The sequence below is a fragment of the Eptatretus burgeri genome, chromosome 1 (assembly GCF_056783735.1).
Source record: "Eptatretus burgeri isolate ZD-2024b chromosome 1, Ebu_testis_v1, whole genome shotgun sequence".
NCBI classification, from domain to species: Eukaryota; Metazoa; Chordata; class Myxini; order Myxiniformes; family Myxinidae; genus Eptatretus; species Eptatretus burgeri.
In genome coordinates, this window is record NC_140961.1 from 11,759,064 (window position 1) to 11,781,563 (window position 22,500).

A 22,500-nucleotide genomic window follows, 5' to 3' on the forward strand; every position below is an offset into this window, starting at 1 on the left:
TGTGCTATGAAGTGACCATTGAAGGTTCAAGTGACCATCCGTGACCGTTTTGTCTGACAGTGAGGACACTATTGTCCACAAATAAGTTCACACATTTACTACATGCAGTGTTATTGTTGACATCTGAAGGTTTAAAAGGTGGTAAGTTTCTTTTGCGTTTCAGTACATATGTATGTATCTGTATATATATATGTATATATATATATATATATATATATATATATATATATATATATATATATATATATATATATATATATATATATATATATATATATATATATATATGTGTGTGTGAGTGTGTGGTGCGTTTTTTGAAGCGATGCTCGGACCTTGGGTACGAGACGCGAACCGACAGCTAAAGCGCCTTCTCCAGAAGTTTACGCGGGATTTGGAAATTTCCTCCTCCAAGCCAATAAGCTGTCGAGTAAAGGAAGAGTTTGTTAACTTGGATTCATTCCTTCTTGAACTCGACCAACGCAGCTGTGTTTGCCGGACATCGATGCCACTCGAGAAAAAGCAAAGAGAAACGTGAAGCGCATGAACGAGTCTACTGGTAGAGAGAAATGGAGAAACTCAATACGCTGGTGTGACAAGGGACGAGGGATTGTCTCTTCCACAATTCCAGAAAAAATCCCCCCCCCCCCCCCCACGATCTGAGCGCTCTGGCTGCACTGTACCCAATGATGGCGGTGGCCTCAAGGAGTGTACAAAGTTAAATTGCACATGAACTGATAGTATTTAATTTCGCTAATTAACATTGAACTTTCAAGTCTCCGACCTTTCCGGGAGCAGACATTGCTCCCTTTGTCGCAGGGATAAATGTGTTCAATGGTTCCTTTTGATTCGTCCTTTTCTCCGACGTGGAAAGACGTCCCCGCTCATTATACGATGCGGTGGTTCAATAACGTCAATGGAATAAACAAGTTGCTCGCAATTATTTCACAATGGGGTCATAAACGAGAAGGTCTCATTCCCAGAACAGCGTATAATGACTCGGAGAAATGTTTGAAAGAAAAGAAATCTTTCTTTTACCGACATTTCCAGACCAAGAAGTGCACTCGGCAAAGTGGCCTTTAAAGAAACTTTCAAAACAACTTTTGAACTACTTTAACGCAACTTTCAAAAATACTTTTGTTAAAAAACACGTTGAAACAACTATGAAAACTACTTTAAACAAGTTTAAAACGACAAAACGCTTTGTTATCCTCTCTCTCTCTGTGTCTCCCCCCCCCCTCTCCTTTTTTCAGACTCTTTAGCTCTTTCCTGATTCCCTTATAAAATCCATCGGAGCGTGACAGTTTGGAGGTTTTGAACCAGGCTCAGCAATCAGGAGCCAAATTGCACGATCGTTAAGGTACACCACAAACGTCCTGCAATGGTCCACGGATTCCCACGGCGGTGACGCTGCACCATTACCTGGAGACTCCGAGAAGGACATCTTGCACTCCAGGAGAAAAGAGAAGGTAAATTTTGGACTCTTTGAAAATGATATTGCTGTAACATTCCTGACTTCCTCGAGGCCGCGGGCTACACCGTTACTCAACATGTATTGAATCCCGCGGTCTGACTCCAGTAATGAGATGGCTAAACGGCAGCGATTGCCCCGACTCCCCCCCCCCCCACCCTGCAAACAAAACGAGCTCTTTCAATTACGCGGCGCCGTGTTTTCCTGGCACCGAGAAACTGCTCCTGCTACCTGGCGTGCACATCGTTTACTCTTGCCATCCTCTCACCCCGCAGTGCTTCCTCCAAGTGAAGAGTGCACTTTGGGGAGAAACACGTTATGGAGGATAAAGTGACGCGCAAAGGGCAACTCGGCCGGGCCGTTCAAAAGGCGAGGAGAGTAACGCGTCCCCTCCGGCGAACAGTCTAGCCGGAGCCGGGGAGGGGCAAATCCGCTTTTGAAGATAACCCCCACCACCACCCCACCCCTCTAACACTACTACCCCTGCCACAACCGTGAACCCAACACCCACACCACTACCGACGTCACCACACACCCACGCTCATAATTACCTCTATTTATGACTTCAGTGGCGGTCTCTTAAGGAGGTCCTCTCCGAGTAATGAGGACAGTTAATGAAAACTTTTCATGAAGCTTGTAAATAGTAAATAAAGCCTCCAAACGAAGGTTGTAAATTAATGTTCTCAATGAAGGATGTGAATGGAGACAGTAAATGAAGGTTGTAAATTAAGGGTCTCAATGAAGGATGTAAATGTTTCCAGTAAATGAAGGTTGTAAATGTAGACAGTAAATGAAGGTTGTAAATAAAACCTCCAAATTATGGTCGTAAATGAAGGTTTTTAATGAAGGATGTAAATGTTATCACATTCCTGTTAGACAGTAGACAGTAAATGAAGGTTGTAAATTGAGCCTCCAAATGAAGGTTGTAAATTAAGGTTCTAAATGAACGATGTAAATGCAAACAGTAAATGAAGATTGTAAATGAAGAAAGTAAATAAAGGTTGTAAATGTGAACAGTAATTGAAGGTTGTAAATGTAGACAGTAAATGAAGGTTGAAAATAAAACCTCCAAATTATGTTTGTAAATGAAGGTTCTAAATGAAGGATGAAAATGTTGTCACATTCCTGTTGGACAGTAGACAGTAAATGTAACATTGACAGTTTCCAGTAAAATAAGGTTGGAAATTAAGGTTCCAAATGAAGGTTGTAAATGTAAACAGTAAATGAAGGTTGTAAATGAAGATTCTAAATTAAGGATGTAAATGTTGTCACATTCCTGTTTGACAGTCGACAGTAAATCTTCTTCTTCTTCTTTCGGCTGCTCCCGTTAGGGGTTGCCACAGCGGATCATACGTCTTCATTTCGCTCTATCCTCCACATCTTCCATTGACACTCCAACCACCCGCATGTACGCCCTCACCGCATCCATGAACCTCTTATTTGGTCTTCCTCTTCTCCTCCTGCTTGGCGGCTCCATCCTCAGCATCCTTCTCCCGATATACTCCGCTTCCCTCCTGTGCACATGTCCAAACAATCTCAATCTCGCCTCTCTCACTTTGTCTCCAAACCGTCCTACCTGCGCTGTCCCTCCAATATGCTCATTCCTAATCCTGTCCATCCTCGTCGCTCCCAACGAGAATCGCAGCATCTTTAACTCTGCCACCTCCAGCTTCACTTCCTGTCTTTTTGTCAGCGCCGCCGCCTCCAAACCATACAACATAGCTGGTCTCACTACCGTCTTATATACTTTCCCCTTCACTCTTACAGCTACCCTTCGGTCACAAATCACTCCTGCAACTCTTCTCCACCCACTCCATCCTGCCTGCACTCTCTTTTTCACTTCTCTACCACACTCTCCGTTACTTTGGACAGTTGATCCCAAGTGTTTAAACCCATCCACCTTACCCACCTCAACCCCTTGCAACCGCATCATACCACCACCCTCCCTCTCATTTACGCACATGTACTCCGTCTTACTCCTCCTGACTATCATTCCCCTTCTCTTCAGTGCGTACGTCCACCTCTCGAGGCTCGCCTCAGCCTGCTCCCTACTCTCCCGACATATCATGATGTCATCCGCGAACATCATAGTCCATGGAGACTCCAGCCTGATCTCATCCGTCAACCTGTCCATCACCATTGCAAACAGGAAAGGGCTCAGAGTCGATCCTTGGTGCAATCCCACTTTCACCTTAAACTGGTCCGTCATTCCTACCGCACACCTCACCGCTGTCACAATGTCTTCATACATATCCTGCACCACCCTCACATACTTCTCTACAACTCCCGACTTCCTCATACAATGCCACAACTCCTCTCTTGGCACCCTATCATAAGCTTTCTCTAAATCCACAAACACACAATGTAACTCCTTCTGGCCTTCCCTATACTTCTCCATCAACATTCTCAAAGCAGACATCACATCAGTGGTGCTCTTTCCTGGCATAAACCCATGTTGCTGCTCACAAATCGTCACCTCTCCTCTCAACCTAACTTCCACTACTCTTTCCCATAACTTCATGGTGTGGCTTAACAACTTCATCCCTCTGTAATTACCACAGCTCTGCACATCACCCTTGTTCTTGAAAATCGGAACCAGTACACTTAATCTCCACTCCTCCGGCATCCTCTCACTTTCCAAGATTTTATTAAACAATCTGGTTAAAAACCCCACTGCCATTTCTCCTAAACACTTCCATGCCTCCACTGGTATGTCATCTGGGCCAACCGCCTTTCTACTCTTCATCCTCTTCATAGCAGTCCTCACTTCATCCTAACTGATCCACCCCACTTCCTGATTCACTATCTCCACCTCTTCCAACCTTCTCTCTCTCATTTTCTTCATTCATCAGCGCCTCAAAGTACTCCATCCACCTTCTCAACACGCTCTCCTCGCTTGTCAGCACATTCCCATTTGCGTCCTTTATCACCCTAACCTGCAGCACATCCTTCCCAGCTTGGTCCCTCTGTCTTGCCAATCGGTATAAATCCTTTTCCCCTTCTTTTGTATCCAACCTCTCATCCAGCTCGCCATATGCCTTTTCCTAGCCTTTGCCACCTCTCTCTTTGCCTTTCGCTGCCATTCCTTGTACTCCTGCCTACTTTCTTCATCTCTCTGACTATCCCACTTATTTTTCACCAACCGCTTCTTCCTTATACTTTCCTGTACCTCCTCGTTCCACCACCAAGTCTCCTTATCTTCCATCCTCTGTCCAGATGTCACACCAAGAAGGGGATGGTACCATTCTCCTGCATTTAAGGTGCAACTTTAGACAGTCGACAGTAAATGAAGGTTGTAAATAGAGCCTCCAACTGAATGTTGTAAATTAAGTTCTAAATGAAGGATGTAAATGCAAACAGAAAAAGAAGATTGTAAATGTAGAGAGTAAATGAACGTTGTAAACAAAGCCTCTATAAGAAGGTTGTAAATGTCAACAGTAAATTAAGGTTGTAGATTAAGTCTATAAATGTAGACAGTAAATGAAGGTTGTTATTCAAGCCTCTAAATTAATGCTGTAAATGTAGAGTAATTAAAGGCTGTAAATGTCGACAGTAAATGAAGGTTGTAAATGATAGCTGTAAATTGACAGTAAATGAAGGTTTAAATAAAGGCTGCAAATGCAAATAGTAAATGAAGGCTGTAAATGTAAACAGAAAATGAAGTCTCAAATGAAGGTTGTATGTGTAAATAGTAAATGAAGGCTGTAAATGGTAAATTAAGTTTGTAAATGGTAAAAAAAAGGCTTCAATAAAGGTTGTAAAGGCAAGGTCAGGTCGTCAGGTATGAGAGCATGCGCCGGAGCAGCGCGTCGCTGTGTCCACTTTCCACCGGTATTCCAGGGGCCTCCGTCTGGCAATCCCCCAGGCAGATGACTGGCCCATCCCCATCCTCTTGAAATGCCGATCAACCTGCTGCAACCACGAGGCATGTGGTCAACCCATTGGCCTCCTCCACTCACGAGACTCCCTCGATGAGAGAATCTGGTCAGCAGGATTAGCATCAGGAAAACGAGCCACGTGTCCATACAACCGCAGCTGACGCTCACGGACTATGCAGGTAACAAATCTCATTTGAGTCTCTCTCAGCAACTGCTTGTTAGACACAAGGTCCGACCAGTGATAGCCAATGATTCTCCGAAGAGACCTGGTACCAAAGGAATTAAGTCTCTGTCTCAGATCCCTGGTCAGAGTCCAAGTCTCACATTAATAGAGCAAGACTGGAAGCAACAAGGATCTGAAGACTCGGACTTTCGTCCTCCTGCACAGGTACCGGCAGCCCCACACCCCATGATTCAGTGAATCCATGACTCCCCAGGCCCGACCCAGACGTCTATTGACCTCTGACTCACAGTCAGCAGACATAGGAATGTCACTGCCAAAGTAGGTGAATCTCTCCACGACCTCAACGTCCTCACCACAAACAGGCACAGACAGGAGAGCAGCATTCAAGATGTCATTGAAAGCCTGAATCTTAGTTTTGTCCCAGGAAACCTGTCATCCCAGCGGCTCCGACTCCTCATTCAGCACCTCGAGGGCCCCCAAAGGGATATCTAAAGTCTCCACAAAGATGACGACATCATCTATGAAATCAAGGTCACAGATCTTGACATTCCCAATGATGCACCACAGCTTGATCTCTCTGACATCCTCCCCAGAACCAGTCCAGAAAATTGCTGAAAAGTGTGGAGGCCAGTACATACCCCTGACAAACTCCAGTAACAAATGGAAATAAGTCAAAGATGGTACCACCACATCTCACAGCACTCTCAGTACCAGAGTGGAGTTCAGACATCAGATCGATCAGTTTTGGTGGCACCCCACGAAGACCAAGAATCTTCCAGGGGGCATCCCGATTCACTGAATCAAGCGCTTTACAGAGATCAACACAGGCTGCAAGCCGCCCCTGCCAAAACTCTTGTCTGCGTTCGGTGAGGACCCAAAGAGCAAGTATATGGTCAATGGTTGACCTATTTGGTGTAAAGCCTGACTGCTCTGGACGCTGGTGCTTAAGCAGATGGTGGCGAACCCTCCAAAGAATTATCCAAGCAAAGACCTTGTCTGACACTGAGAGTAGCATCACCCCTTGGTAGTTGTTGCAGTCTTGGCGATCACCCTTCCCTTTCCAGAGAGGGACAACAAGGCCCCTCTTCCAGTGATATCGGATGATCCCTGTGTTCCAAGCAGAGCACAAAACTGCATGCAACGACACGAGTGCAGAATTTCCACCAGCCTTGAGAAGTTCAGCATGGATGCCACAGATCCCTGGAGCTTTGCCCCATTTCAACCAGTTCACCGCAGCCTGTGTTTCTACAAACGAAGGTGGACCACAGTTGATTGGAAGGTCAGCAACAGGGATTGTAACACAACTGACGTCCAACTCAACAGCTGGTGGATCAGCCTGATACAACCGCTCAAAGTAACCGGCCCAGCAGGCCTTCACTTCGGACTCCTCTGTCAAGACCCTACCACCCTCTGCTTTAACTGCAGTACCCCGAGGGATGGGCTTGGATGAACGCAATGCACGAATTCCCCTGTAAGCAGAACGAGAATCACTTGACCACAGGTGATGCTCCACCCCCTCACAGATTCCTCGCACAAGGAATCACAGATTCCTTGTCCACCCTTAGCTTTTCGCCTTAGCTCCCTGAACAGCTCAGCTCTGCCATTCAGCCTGGCCCTGCGACTCTGGTCAATGGTATCCAGTGTCCCTTGAGAGACAAAATTCTTCTTCGCCCTTCGGTGAGTTCTAAGACATCCACCGGCAACATCAAGGACGGTGGTCTTGAAGGCACTCCACAACTCTTCAGGATCTCCCAAAGCACCCAGACCCCCCAAATCTCCACTCAGCTTGTTCGCAAACTCCTCAGCTGCCCTCTCATCCTTGAGCTTTCCAACATCCAGCCGAGATGGTACCATTCTCCTGCATTTAAGGTGCAACTTTAGAGTTGCTACAACAAGACCGTGGTCAGTGTTGAGGAACTGAGCACTCCGGTAGACCCTGCAGTTCTGGATCATCCTCCAGCGACCATCAACGAGTACATGGTCAATCTCCTTTGCCACACCGCTAGCCAGCGTTGGAATACTAAGTCCAGCGATAAGCTTGTGGGCGCTGAAACCATGAACCGGCCACCCTAAGTTCATGACTTCTTGCAAAGTCAAGGAACTTGGTGCTATTCAGGTTCACAGTTCCAGACCCATGGGGACCAACACATGCCTCATAAACATCCCTCTCAGTTCCAGTCGATGCATTGAAATCCCCCAAGACTAGAAGTGTATCTCGCCTGGGGCACTGATAAACCACAGACTTGAGTGTGGCAGAGAATACGTCCTTCATGGGTGCTTTTTGCGTCCTTTTTTTGTAGTTTTTGTATTTTTTTCCTTCCCCTCAAGGGAGGGAGCATGGGCTTGGTTAAAAACACACATCAACCACACAACCCCCTTGACAAGACCCCCACCAACAGCACTCCATACACATGCACACAAAACTACCTAAAAGTCCTATCAACATCCCTACACCCCTCTATCTCCATAGCTTCGAGGTACCTCTCGAAATCCAATTTAAACTTCTCGACTTTTTCTGCTGCCACTACCTTTCCAGGGAGGCCATTCCATGCAAGCTAACACACAGAACACATAACAAAAGGAGCAGGAGACAAGAGGGGCGAGAGAGGGAAGCACAAAACAGTCGGGAACAGCGACATTAGGAGATCTGTTGAAGGGAGAGGGACGGGACAGGATGGGTTGGGGCAGATGGGGAAAACAAAATGGACACTACAGGGACTTTCAGGAAGGAAAGCAGGGAATTTGAAGGAGGTGGGTATGGGGTGGATTAACGGGGGTAGAAGAGATCATGGTTTTGGATGGGGGAAGATATGAGATGGCAGTGAACAGCTGTTTTGAAGACCTGGAGGGAAGAGTGCGATTGTGAAGAGAGTGTGAGAGTTTGTTCCAGAGGTGGGGAAGGTGAGCAGTAATTCTTGATTTTTGTGGTTTCACCAGAAGGGGGTTGCTGGCAGATCTTAAACGCCCCATGGAAATATGGGGGGGGCAGGGGAGGTACAGATCACAGACAGAACAGGAGGGTGAGGCCAGCGAGGAGATGGTGGAAGATAGAAAGACTCCTGACCTGCCTGTGATGAGAGCGTGAGAGACCCAAAGACTCAGCTTCATTGCGGGAGATACCAATGATCCGAAAAGCCTTGGTTTCCACAGTGTGAAGCCAAGTTTGTGTGAGGTGGGAGCACCAGCACAGAAGGGAGAGCAGTACTCCATCAGGCTGCAGATGAAAGCTTTGTACATGGTTAGGGGGCTGCTCTTCCTCACTCTTCTTTACATGTCCATCAGGCTGTCCTTCCTCATTCTCTGTAGTTCCTCACTCCCCCCTTCCCAACTCAGCTTCCTCACCCTACACCTCCATGCTCCTCAAACCTCCTCGCCCCCTCCTTCTTCTGTCTCCTGCTCCATCCTCATTCTCTCTTTATCGCACTTCCAGCACCCTTCTGACACCCCCTCCCTCCCGGAGTGTGCAATGATGTGTGGTGAAGAAACGCCCCCCCCTTCCTGGCTTTCCCCCCCCTTTCCTGGCTTTCTCCCCCTTCCTCACTTTCCACCCTTCCTCGCTCTCCCCCTTCCTTGCTCTCCCCCTTCCTTGCTCTCCCCCTTCCTCGCTCTCCCCCTTCCTCGCTCTCCCCCTTCCCCGCTCTCCCCCCTTCCCCGCTCTCCCCCCTTCCTCGCCCTCCTTTTTTCTATTCTTTTTACTATTCTATTCTATTATAACAGCTTTTCTATTCTTCATTGCTCTTATAGCTTCCTCAACTTCCTTCTCAGTTATCTTCTCTGCTGGTCCTAAAACTGGGTTACTCTCGATGTTTCTATCCCATTCATTTTCTACATTCAACAGCCTTTCCATATATCTCTTCCATCTTCCTTTAATTCCATCTGAATCCACAACAATTTGTCCCACTTCATCCTTCAAGCAACTAACCCCCGTCACATCAAATCTCTCTCTCGCTATCTGCTTTGCAATCCTGAATACCGCTCTCTTACCCTCCTCCGAATCCAAGCGTTCTCCGAACATTTTCCTATGGGCCTCCTGCGCCTTTGCAACCTCTTTCTTTGCAGCCTTCTTGGCTTCCTTATAACTTTCATGTGCAGCCTCTTCTTCCACCGTATCCTTTGCCTTTTGCCATTCCTTGAACTTCTTCCTCTTCTCTTCAATCGTCTTTCCAACTTCATCATCCCACCACCATGTTTCCGAGTGCCTCGGTGGTCCTTTTGTCCATCCACATACCTCACCAACGGCTCCCAATAGACTCTCTTTCATTGACATCCAACCACTTTCAAGCTCAACCACATCATCTTCAACCATACTCAGCCTCTCTCTTAATGCTTCCTTCACTGTCGCCTCTTTCAACCTCCACACCTTCATCCTCGGTTGGTACTTCACCCGCCGAATTCTCCGCGCACCTTTCACCCTTATATCGCAGACAACCAGGTGGTGCTGCGAAACAGTCTCCTCCCCTGGGATCACCTTTGTGTCCCGGAGGTTTCCCCTATCTCGCTGACGCACCATCAGGTAGTCAATGGTTGTCGTCAACCCACCTGACGTGTATGTAATAAGCTTATTATTCACTTTCTGGAATTGAGTATTACAGAGCAACAAATCAGCTCCATCAGCAAACTCCAAGATCCTTTCACCTTCTCCATTTCTCACACCATATCCATAACCCCCATGGACTCCCTCAAAACCGTCTGGACTCCTTCCCACATGTCCATTCAAGTCTCCTCCAACCACAACAACTTCCTCATCTTTCACATTTTCCATCAACTTCTCCATCGCACACCAGAACATATTCTTCTCTTCATCGCTTCGACCGACCTGCGGGGCATATCCCGAGATGACGTTCACCAAGAGATTTCCGATCACAATTCTCACCATCATCAACCTTTCACTCACTCTAGTCACACTCACTACACTGTCTACAAACTCCTCAGAAAACATTACACCAACACCATGCACGCCTTCCGGGCACCCTTGCCACATAAACTTGTACTTCTGCCCCTGCCTTCCCTTCACCATTCTCACACCACTTCCCTTCCAAAGTGTCTCCTGCACACAACATATGTCCACTCTTCTTCTGACCAATGTTTCAACCACTTCTCCAGATCTCCCTGTCATTGTCCCTACATTCCATGTACCAAACCTCAGATACCGATCTCCACGTGGGGCATCAGACGATTGGTCATCATAAATGGAAAAAATTTCCTCCCTTGCTTCGATCGGGTTCCCCACCTTGAGTTTTAACGAGAGGGGGTGAGGACCCCCACGGGGTACTTCGGGCTGTACCCTGCCCATCAGTTGTACTCATCATGGTTTCCTTTTGAGGCGATGTTTTTATGGCCGGATGCCCTTCCTGACGCCAACCCTTTTAGTCGCCTTTTATGACACGCAGGGATACGGTGTACCTATTCTGACCGGGGTACACACCGGGGCAAGCAAGTATAAATCCTCTTCAAATATGAAGTCAATTTGATGAAAATTGAGGAATTAGAAATACCACCTTAGTTGTTGACCTTGGGTCTATGTTGACCTTTTCATCGATCTTGACATCATAAATAATTGGCTGGTTGAATTCACTGAGCTGAAATATAAATCCTCTTCAAATTTCAAGTCAATGGGATGAAAATTGAGGACTTTATATATGCCACCTTAGTTGTTGACCTTGGGCCTATGTTGACCTTGTGGTCGACGTTGACCTCATAAATAATTGGCTGGTTGAATTCAGTGACCTGAAATATATACCCTCTTCAAATTTCAAGTCAATGGGATGAAAATTGAGGACTTTATATATGCCACCTTAGTTGTTGACCTTGGACCTATGTTGACCTTTTGGTCAACGTTGACATCAAAATTAATTGGGTGGTTTAATTCATTGACCTGAAATATAAATCCTCTTCAAATTTCAAGTCAATCAGATGAAAATTGAGAATTTTAGAAATACCACCTTATTGTTGACCTTGGGCCTATGTTGACCTTTTGGTTGACGATCTCAAAAATAATTGGCTGGTTGAATTCAGTGATGTGAAATATAAATCCTCTTCAAATTTCAAGTCAATCGAATGAAAATTGAGGAATTTAGGCATCTCACCGAAGTTGTTCACCTTTGGCCTATGTTGACCTTTTGACCTCAAAAACAATAGGCTTCTTCCTTATGACAAACTCTACCATGTGGTGAAGTTTCCTGAAGATCAGTTGAAGATTGCAACATGTAGGCGACAAACAGACAGTCAAACAGAATAACAAAATCGACTGACCAATATGCTTGAAAAATCTTCTCTTTTGCAAGTAACAAACAAACAGACCAACATACTTGTATTGGTAAAAATTTGTTTTCGCCAAGTAAAAGACAGAAATGGGTGAAAACATAACCTCCTTTACCCTCGGCGGTAGAGGTAATAAAGCCTCTAAATTAAGGTTGTAAATGTAGACAGTCAATGAAGGTTGGAAATTAAGGTTGTAGATGTAAACAGTAAATTAAGGTTGTAAATGAAGGCTTAAGTGAAGTTTGTAAATTAAGGTTCTAAATGTAGATAGTCCATGCAGGTTGTCAATTTTGGCTTAAATGAAGGTTGGAAATATAGACAGTAAATTTAGGTTGCAAATAAAGCCATGAAGTAAAGGTTGTAAATGTCGACAGTCAATGGAGGTTGTCAATGAATGCTTAAATGAGGGTTTTAAATGTAGGTTGTAAATAATGTCTGCAAATGAAGTCTGTAAAGTAAAGAGTAAATAAAGATTGTAAATGTAGACAGGAAATGAATATTGTAAATAAAGGTTGTAAATTAATGCTGTAAATGTGGACTGTAAATGAAGGTTGTGAATGTAGAAAGTAAATGACCATGGTAAATAAAGGCTGTGAGTGATGTTTGTAAATGTAGATAGTAAATAAAGCCTCTAAAGAAGCTTGTAAATGAAAACAGTAAATTAAGATTGTAAATGACGCTTCTAAATGAATGTTGTCATGGTAGATAGTAAATTATGATTGTAAATAAAGGCTGCAAGCAAAGGTTGCAAATGAAGGTAGCAAAATCATGGCTGCAAGTAAAGTTTGTAAATGTAGACAGTAAATCTTCTTCTTCTTGTTCTTCTTCTTTCGGCTGCTCCTGTTAGGGGTCGCCACAGCAGATCATCCGTTTGATCCGCATAGTGATTTGACACATGTTTTACGCCGGATGCCCTTCCTGACTCAACCCTGGTCTACTCTTACGACACAGGGATATGGTACACCTATTTTAACCGGGATATACACCGGCCCAGTATACTGGTACTCATTTCGCCGACCTCGGAAGGATGACAGGCTGAGTCAACCCCCTGGTGTATTAATTCAGTGGCCCAACGGGGCTTGAACTCAGGACCTATTGGGTCACAAGCCACTGCCCTAACCACTGTGCCAACACCAGGCTTGAATTCCTCTCGCCTCTTCCGTTGTAAATGTAGACAGTAAATGACAGTTGTAAATAAAGGCTGCAAGAGAAGGTTGTAAATGAAGGATGCCACATAAGGTTTGCAAGTAAAGTTTGTAAATGTGGACAGTAAATTAAGGTTGTAAATTATGATTGAAAATGTAGGTTGTAAATAAAGCCTTTAAATCAAAGTTGTAAATGTTGACAGTCCACGAAGGTTGTCAATAAATGCTTAAATGAAGGTTGTAAATGTAAACAGTAAATGAAGGTTGTAAATAAAGGCTTGAATGAAGGTTGTAAATGTAAACAGTAAATGAAGGCTGCACATGTAAAACAGTAAATTAATGTTTTATATGAAGATAGAGAATGGAGGCTGTAAGTGAAAGCTGTAAATGAAGGCTGTTATACGAAGACCATTGTCATGGTTGCCAAACCGTGCTCGCTGCAGGGACTGCTTTACATTACAGGAGCGTTATTAGGAGGAATGCGAGGAGGGAGGGAGCCGTGGGTTTGAGTTTGTCATCCATTTGGTAATCTCCACAATCCATAGCTCCGTTTATTATAAGATAATCCCTCCAAAATCTCGGTCGCCCGAAGGCCAGTTTCCTTTTGACGTTTGTGTCAGGTTTTGTCACTTCAATCGTTGTGTACGCTTTACACGTATTCGTAGTAATTCAATCATTTTTCAACTTTTAAATATTCATTTCTTGATAAGAAGTGACTCGATATTTCCCATTTGTTTTGGCTTGAGCTTCCACGAGCTTTTCGGCTTTAAATTTGACAATGTCGTGCAGACTCCAGTGATATAGCTCAAGGTACTGCGCGTGCAAACACAAGTTCTCCAACGACGCCATGCACACACACTCCACACGACCTCAAAGTTCGTGTACCTCGTGCCCAGGTAATTATTGGTAAAACTGGGTAAGAAACCCGCACGAAACACAATACAGTGCAAATAGGCCGATGAGAACACTGCTAAATCGAGCTGACGGAGGACTAACAATGGATGTATATACAGGGACTAAAGGCTTCAGGGTTATTGGTATATATCTCTCTCCCTCTGTCTCGTTCGCCCTCACTCTCACGGAAAGTGCAAGCGTGGCGTCTCCGATCGGTGTACAACAATCAATTGGCCCATGTGACTTGGGCCTGTGTGAATGCCCCTAGACGGAAATATAAATGGCGACTGAACAGTGCCAAAAGGGTTATTAGAATAGGTCGGTGGAAGACCACGCAAGGAGTGAATGTGTATATCGTGTTCGCTTGGTAATTGAAGCAATACACATATATGGATTGGAAAAGTTCCACATCACACGAGTAAGAAACTTGGGGTTGGTGGTTACAAGGGGACTCTTGTGTTGGTGGTTATTACAAGGGATACTCTGGTCCGTGGTTGTTTCGGGGATCCTCTGGTTCTTGGTTATTATAGGGATCCTCGGGTTCTTGGTTATTATAAGGATCCTCGGGTTCGTGGTTGTTTCGGGGATTCTCTGGTTCTTGGTTATTATAGGTATCCTCGGGTTCGTGACGATTAGGGGAATCTTCGGGTTCGTGGTTATTCTGGGGATCCTAGGGTTTGTGGTTATTTGAGTATCCTCGGGTTTGTGGTTTTAAGAGTGTCCTCGGGTTTGTGGTTACTTGAGGGAACCTCGGGTTTGTGGTTACTGGAGGGATTCTCGGGTTTGTGGTTATTATAAGGATCCTCGGATTTGTGGTTACTGGAGGGATCCTCGGGTTTGTGGTTATTAGAGTGTCCTCTGGTTCGTGGTTGTTTCGGGGATCCTCTGGTTCTTGGTTATTATAGGGATCCTTGGGTTCTTGGTTATTATGGGGATCCTCCGGTTCATGGTTGTTTTGGGGATCCTCTGGTTCTTGGTCATTATAGGTATCCTCGGGTTCATGACGATTAGGGGAATCTTCGGGTTCGTGGTTATTCTGGGGATCCTAGGGTTTGTGGTTATTAGAGTATCCTCGGGTTTGTGGTTATTAGGGTGTCCTCGGGTTTGTGGTTACTTGAGGGATTCTCGGGTTTGTGGTTATTATAGGGATCCTCAGGTTTGTGGTTACTGGAGGGATCCTCGGGTTAGTGGTTACTGGAGGGATCCTCGGGTTAGTGGTTACTGGAGGGATCCTCGGGTTAGTGGTTACTGGAGGGATCCTCGGGTTTGGAGTTATTATGGGGATCTATGGGTTTGTGGTTATTAGAGTGTCCTCGGGTTTGTGGTTATTAGTGTCCCCGGGTTCGTGGTTATGAGAGGAATCTTTGTGTTCACGGTTATGAGGGATCCTCGTGTTCGAGATTATTCGAGAGATTCTCGGATTCGTGGTTATATGGGGGATCCTCTTGTAGTGGGGAAACTTAGCATAACAATTGTGCATTTTGTGAGGAAAGCACCAAATTTGGCACACTAGTAGCCTATCATATTATGAACAGATTTGGATATTGGGCCATCTCAAATTCAGCCGCTGATGGCTGTGGCAGCCATTTTCCACCGCCATTAAAAATTTTGAGATGGCCCAATATCCAAGTCTGTTCATAATATGATAGGCTACTAGTGTGCCAAATTTGGTGCTTTCCTCACAAAATGCACAATTGTTATGCTATATTTAGCTGTTTCCCCACTATTGTTCGTCCTTATGATGAAATCCTCGGGTTCCTTTTAACAAGAATACCCATGAGCTTGTGGTTACGAGAAGACCCCTCCTGCCTCTCTGTGTGCTGCTGTATGTACTCGTGGTGACTTTGAATGAGGCCGACTTGCAATCTCCACATCTACATCCAGATCCAGATCCACATCTAGATCCAAGAAACTGAAAAAAATTCGCTTTGCTCGTTGCCCCGCCTTTATGCATTGACGGGCATAAAGGAAGTGGGGGGAGGGAGAGGGGTAAAGTCAAGCGAGACTCTCACTTGTAGCCTGACGTCGAACTGGTATTGAAGATCCTTTTAAATACTTCACCATTCGGGCTGTTTCCTGCACCTCTGTGTCAGTTTTGTTCAATTGAACTGCTGCCTGCGCTCCATGTGTAGTTTTATTCAAACGCGTAATAAATGTTTTATTTAATAAATATCTAATCGTTGATTGCACTTTTTATTGTTTAACGTTTTTTCTTGTGTTTTAATAGCGATCTAAGACTCGTGGAGGAGGGGAGGAGGTTCATCATGGTGCTGATGAAGGTCATAGAGGTTAGGAAATGGTAGAGGAGGTTGGGACTTTTTTTCCTTCCAGGAGGACAGATGAGGCCAGGTGGAGTACTTTTACACGCTACAACCTTACCCTATTCTTTTTTTTTTGGATAACAAGTCGAGGCTCGTGTAAGAGCTAACATACAGAAACATAACAAGGCCGGAGACAAGAGCGGCGGGAGAGGGAAGCACAAAATAGTGGGGAATAAAGACAATAGGATATTTGTGGAGGGGAGAGGGATGGGGCAGGGTACATGGGGTAAACAAGATGGTACAACAGGGACTTTCAGGAAGGAAAACAAGGAATTTGAAGAAGGTGGGTTTGGAGTGGTGACCCGTCCAGGATTGTGCTCATTAGCCAAGGAGACTGCTTTGGCAGCACCAGCGCTCTGCATAGGGTATGGTCCCAAAGGCAGGAAGGGAGGGTTTGGGGTGGATGAACAGGGGTAGAAAAGGTCAAGATTTTGGATGGGGGAAGATATGAGATGGTGGTGAACAGCTGTTTTGAAGGCCTAGAGGGAGGAGTGGGATTGAAGAGAGCATGGGAGTTTGCTCAAAAGGAGGGGAAAAAGAGGAATGAAAGAGTGATGGTGAGTAGTGATTCTTGATTTTGGTAGCTTCACCAGAAAGGGTTTTTTGGCAGACCTTGTGTGCCCTAAGGAAATATTGGGGCGATAGATCACAGACAGAGCAGGGGTTCAAAGCTGGAGAGGAGACAGTAGAAGATGGAAAGACCACCAACCTGCCTCCAGTGAGAGAGTGAGAGACCCAAAGACTCAGCTTCATCGTGGGAGATACATAACAATGATCCTTAATGCTTTGGTTTGCACAGCGTGAAGTCGAGCTAGGTTTGCGGCAGGAGCACCACCCGAGAGGGGGGAGCAATACTCCATCAGACTGTGGATGAAGGCTTTGTAGATGGTTAGAAGCTCAGGTGTGACAAGGAAGGACTTTGCACGATGTAGGATGCCCAGTCAGCGACGAGCTTTTGAGGCCAGCTTGGAGATGTGGCTTTCCCAGGGAAGATCGTGGCAGATGGTGAGACCAAAAAGCTTGAATGAAAAAAGAGATTTGTTCAGGTTGAAAGACATATTCCAAGTGTTTGACCAGCTTGTGATGTTATCTCGGTCTGCAGAGAGTGAAGAGGCTGCAGCTTGCGGATCATCGGTATGATAGATGGTACGGCAGAGGGTGGAGTCATCAGCAAAGATTGCTTATAATCATTGTCCCCATAATGAAGCTTGTACATAAATCACATGCATGACAAAGAGATTAGCAGATGTCCTTGTACTTTAATGTGAATTAAATGATATAAATAGACATTGAAGCCCGTGATATAATGAAGCTGAGTCTATGGGTCCATCACTTTCCCATCGCAGACAGGTCAGTGGTCTCTTTCTTCTTCCACCTCCTTTCTGGTCTTGCACCCTCTGCTTTGTTTCTTTTCCTTGCTTTGTTTCCCTTTAGGTTTCTGCAGGGTGCACGTGGTCCACCGTCAACGCCCTTCTGGTGAAACTCCCAAAATCTAGAATCACTGCTCATCTCCACTCATTTTCTGTTTTTTTTCACCACCTGTGGAACCCATTTCCATGTTCTATTCAATCTCATTCTTCCCTCCAGATCTTCAAGACAGCTGTTCACCACCATCTCAGATCATCCCCCATTAAAAATCATGATTGTTTCTACCCCCCCCCCCCGGTTAAACCAGCCACCATCTCCCTCTGAACTCCATGTTTCCAATTTTTTCCTTCCTTGGAGTTTGGTTCTGTATCCATCTCATCCACCCCGTGTCCTCCCCTTCCTCTCATTCTTTCCCACATCTCTTGTACATCTCCATCAATTTTGTCCCTCAGTCCTGCTGTTAGTGTCCTCCCCCCTCCTTCTATTGGTCTATTTGTTCTGTTGCATCCTGATCTATTCAATAGTCTAGCTCTTCCACGAGCCTGGACTTAATATCCCCAAAAAATCGAAATAACCCCGCTAATGGTGCCGCCAATACTAGATTCAGTCCTCGAAGAGGAACAGAAAGGTGAGGGCTTGTATGCGTATGAGCTGTTTCGGGCTGCTGGACAATAATACTGTGCAGGTTGGCATGGCACAGGGCGAAGTGCTTCAAGGATGGTGTGATGGTTCGGGAGATGGCAACCACTTCTCTTAATCGGTCTTTTTTGAAGCAGCACAACGCATAGAAAGCTGATAAGTCTTCGGCCAAAGGTCAAACTGCCCAGCGCATGGCTTTGAGGACCCCCAGAGACCGCCTTTGCAGGACGCAGATGAACCTGCAATTGGCCGCCTGCTGCCCATGGGTGTCGGTATATTTCTGGCCATCCCTGTATTGCGTGGCAGCCCCTCATTAAAGTGTTCTGCCCTCAACCAGGGAGACACAGCTCACTTCACCACCAGGACCTGCAGTCTCCTGGCCAAACGGCTCCATACTTTTTCCCATTTAAAGTGCATCGTGCTTTCCTGATGCCTTTGTGCCCAAATCCTCCACCTGGCCTCAACTGTCCCGTTTACATGACACCCTTTTAGGGCCCTGTCACACCTTGACGTTTTAGCCAGGAATGGCAACGTATAAAAATGCACATAAAACGTTGGCGTACGCTGAAGTTTTGAGGTTTTTTTTTTTAAGTTTTGGTCGTATTCATAACGTGTTGGTCATATGCATAACGTATTAGTAACAGGCACAGAACGTTTCGTTGTGTTAAAGATAACTTATACCAACGAATGCTTAGCCTGTTGTCGGCGTTCACAACTGATGCTCAACGATAGTTTAACTTAGTCATAGCGCGCTGCACGTATCGCCGCCGAACTCGTGGTGTTCTCTGTTAAAAACCTGCCGCACGCCGATTTAAATCGTAACCGCCTGAAAATTGGAAGTGTCAACATCACAGTCACACTTTGACGATTTAGCCAGCGTATGCCGACCGATGAAAAATGTGTCGAAAACGCTGGGACACGTTAAATACGGTATGGGTAAGTTTTGTATACGTTAGCAGCACGCTGAAAAACAATGAAGTACGCTGGCATATTACGTGGTACGTCTAGAACATCGTGAAATTTCAAGCATGCTGAAAATTTTACGACGTACTCGACGTATGGCTCACAAGTTCCGCATACGCTGGTATAAGTTCTCAGCACGCTCCGCGATCGTTTACACACGTCGGCCACACGTTACTTGTAAGTTACTCATAAGTCGAAACACGTCAAGGTAATGTTTAGCATACCCGAAACTTAATTTTTAACATACGAGTAACGTGCTTTGAACCTGTTGGTAGCGTGCTTTGAACCTGTTGGTAGCGTGCTTTGAACCTATGTGTAACGTATCTCAAACGCACATTGGCGTATGTAGACGAATTTGATTGACGTCTTCCGGACGACCACAGAACTTACTGAACGTGTTTCTAACTTACACCTACCGTATAATGGCGTATTGGCAGCGTTTAGGGGAATTGGTATATACAAATGGGCTTCACAAGAGGAACCCGTCAGTGTTCCAGACTCCATGTTGAGTAATGTCAATGTCAGTGGTAGTAGTAGTGGTAGTAGTAGTAGTAGTCGTAGTAGTTCGAGAGAATTTCGTGATGTCGATGTTATTATTAGTAGTAGTAGTTCGAGAGAACTTAGTGATGTCGATGTTAGTAATAGTAGTATTAGTAGTAGTAGTAGCAGTAGCAGTAGTAGTAGCAGTAGTAGTCGCACGAGAGAATTTAGTGATGTCGATGTTGGTAGTAGTAGTTCGAGAGAATTTAGTGATGTCAATGTTGGTAGTAGTAGTAGTAGTACTTTCAAGTAACCTGTTGCAAAGTGTGAACAACGTTCGTGTAGCGTGCTTACAAAACGTTACTCATAGGTTCGAAATAAGTTTCGGGTACGCTAAACATTACCTCGACGTGTTTCGACTTATGAGTAACTTTCAAGTAACGTGTGTCAACGATCGCATAACGTGCCTACAATTTATGGCCAGCAGAGCGGAACGTGTGAGTCATACGCCGGCATACGTCGTAAAATTTCAAGAATGAAGAAAATTGAGGAACACCCAAAAGTACAATGTTTTAAGCCAGCGTGCTACGACGTATGACAGTGTTTTTCAGTGTGCTCTTAACGTATACAAAACGTACCCATAACGTATTCGACGTGTACTAGCGTTTTAGACAAATTTTTCATAAATCTGCATACGCTGGCTAAATCGTCAAGGTGTGACAGGGCCTTTACATGACGCAACCTTACCCTATTCTGATCTATTGTTTACAATCACTGCCCCGTCAGTGCACATATTAGATGTGACTTACCCTTGACATCCCTAATGCAAGAGTATAATTCTACCCCTCTCGAGCACACGGTCCATACTATTCTTACTTTGTCCTCGTTATGGATTCCAACCCCCTTCCACATAACAATATATTGTTGCGGTTCTGCGAAGCTGGCACTTCTCAAGGCAATGGCACCCAACATATAGTGGTCCCGAGACAGTTATTTCATTCGTATTCATTCAGTTCGCCCTTCCATTATGTCTAGTGGGTATATGGGACAAGATGCGTTGCACAGGGCTTTTAGTTAGGTCATTAATTCCATTTGCTATTCTTTCATCGATTTTATTTTACTATATTTGACAGACGACCTCTCCTTCACGCAAGCATTCATGCAACAGACCGGACAGTGGTGCTACCCAAGGAGCTTCATTTGTATTTTCCGCCAAAACACCATTCAAACCGTGCATCATTATTCGATTCGATGGACACTTCACTTCAATCTTCACACTACTTGGACCTTCAACGCCACGAACTTCAAACACCTTCCTAAAAATCCCCACCATAACCTTTGCTTAACCCCTGCGCCACAAATCTCTCCTCACTACAAATGCTTCAATCACCTCACCATTACCATTTCAACCTCTTCCCCACAAACACCATAGCGCTTTCACGACTTCACCACAACCGCTACGAAATATCGCAATCACAGTCAGTTCCCCGGACGCTCACCACAGTCCTTTGGGATGCCAGGGAATGGAGGACATTATGAGTCGGAACATATTTGCGTGTCGCTCGAAGCACAAGTATATGCGCTGGGGACCATTCAGTGTCGTCTGGGTAGCCTTGGCGTTCCGCTCAATAACAACCCTCGATTGGAGCCCAGCACACGCTTATGGCTGGAGAGTGCTTCCAAAAAACCAGCACTCCATCCGTTGCGTGGCCGAGTTTGGAGGTAAATCAGGCCATTTTGGCTCCAGAATCTTGCGGGGTGGGGCTACTTCTCCGGGTCACGTCTGCATGCCAACAAGAGCGCTTGGATACGCCTACAGGCCGCTTTTGGCTCCTCCTCCACCCAAGCTTTATAAAATAGCTGCAGAAGTGGCCAAAAGACTCAGTCCCTGAGACAGAGCCGAGCGAGCATTCACCGAGCCAGAGCTGATCGAGCCGGGTCATTGCCGGGTCATCGCGGAGTATTACTTAAGTGCTTGGCGCTTGGCTTTCGCTGTGTTCCACAGCCAGTCTTCGCTGGTATTGACATTTATATACTTTCTCACGTCACGTTAAGCTATTATCTCACATGTTCTATCTCTCCCATCAACTGTCTTGTGTGCTGTAGATGCACAGACTAAAATAGCAACTGCAGATACACACCTCCTTCAGTCTTCCTCTTCTGAATGTCATTTGTACCTCCCACTCACACACCATGGACACCCCCAGTTTTCTTCTTTCCTCCCCCATCCTAAGCGACTGGTAAGCGTAGGTCCTTCAGCCTCGCCAGATATTGAAAGAGGTTGTGAACACCTCAACTGCCTCTCATCTTTCTTGCTTTCTAATTTCCTCGGGTGTGTGTCTGATGGCACCTGTTTTGTTTGCATAAGTTAAGATTGATTGTCAAAGTTTATTGTTAGTTTAGCTCTGCCCAGTGTCTTCTCTATTTTACCTGCATTTCTTTTGCCGTTCTCCATGAATCCTTGCTTTCCCCTGCCTCACATATTGCTGAAATAAAACCTTTCATTATTGTTCACATACTTTTCCTCAGCCTTGCTTCATAAATAAATTGCTTATGTTATAAATGTACCCAGCTCGTTCTGTCTTTTCATGCATTGGTCCAGCGTGGTCTGCACATTAGTTTTTCTGGGAAGTTCTGCCCCACGAATTTGCTCTTGGTAGCCAGCGCACACTCACTGTATCACTTGGCAGTAATCTGGTTGTGTACTGAGGGCATGAGACCTTCCCTTGGTTTGGCCATCCACAGGTAAGGTATCATGCAAGGTAATGTAACCTTGCCAGGATTGGCAGTGCTAATCGGCATTTGTGGTTTCTTAGGGATGTCCATCGATTGCCAAAACGGATGAAATGTCGAAAGGGTGAGACTGTTGGTTCGATCTGTCCAACTTCCAAAGCTCCAA

General features: G+C 45.4%; 1 long non-coding RNA gene across 1 annotated transcript in view; it reads left to right on the plus strand.

The window, feature by feature from the left end:
- The window catches only part of LOC147033870 (uncharacterized), a 67,596-nt gene that overhangs the window by 22,302 nt on the left and 22,794 nt on the right, over positions 1-22,500 (plus strand). Inside the window, exon 2 of the long non-coding RNA XR_015058992.1 lies at positions 1,251-1,466. This is a non-coding gene — a long non-coding RNA (uncharacterized LOC147033870). The remainder of the gene's footprint in view (positions 1-1,250; positions 1,467-22,500) is intronic.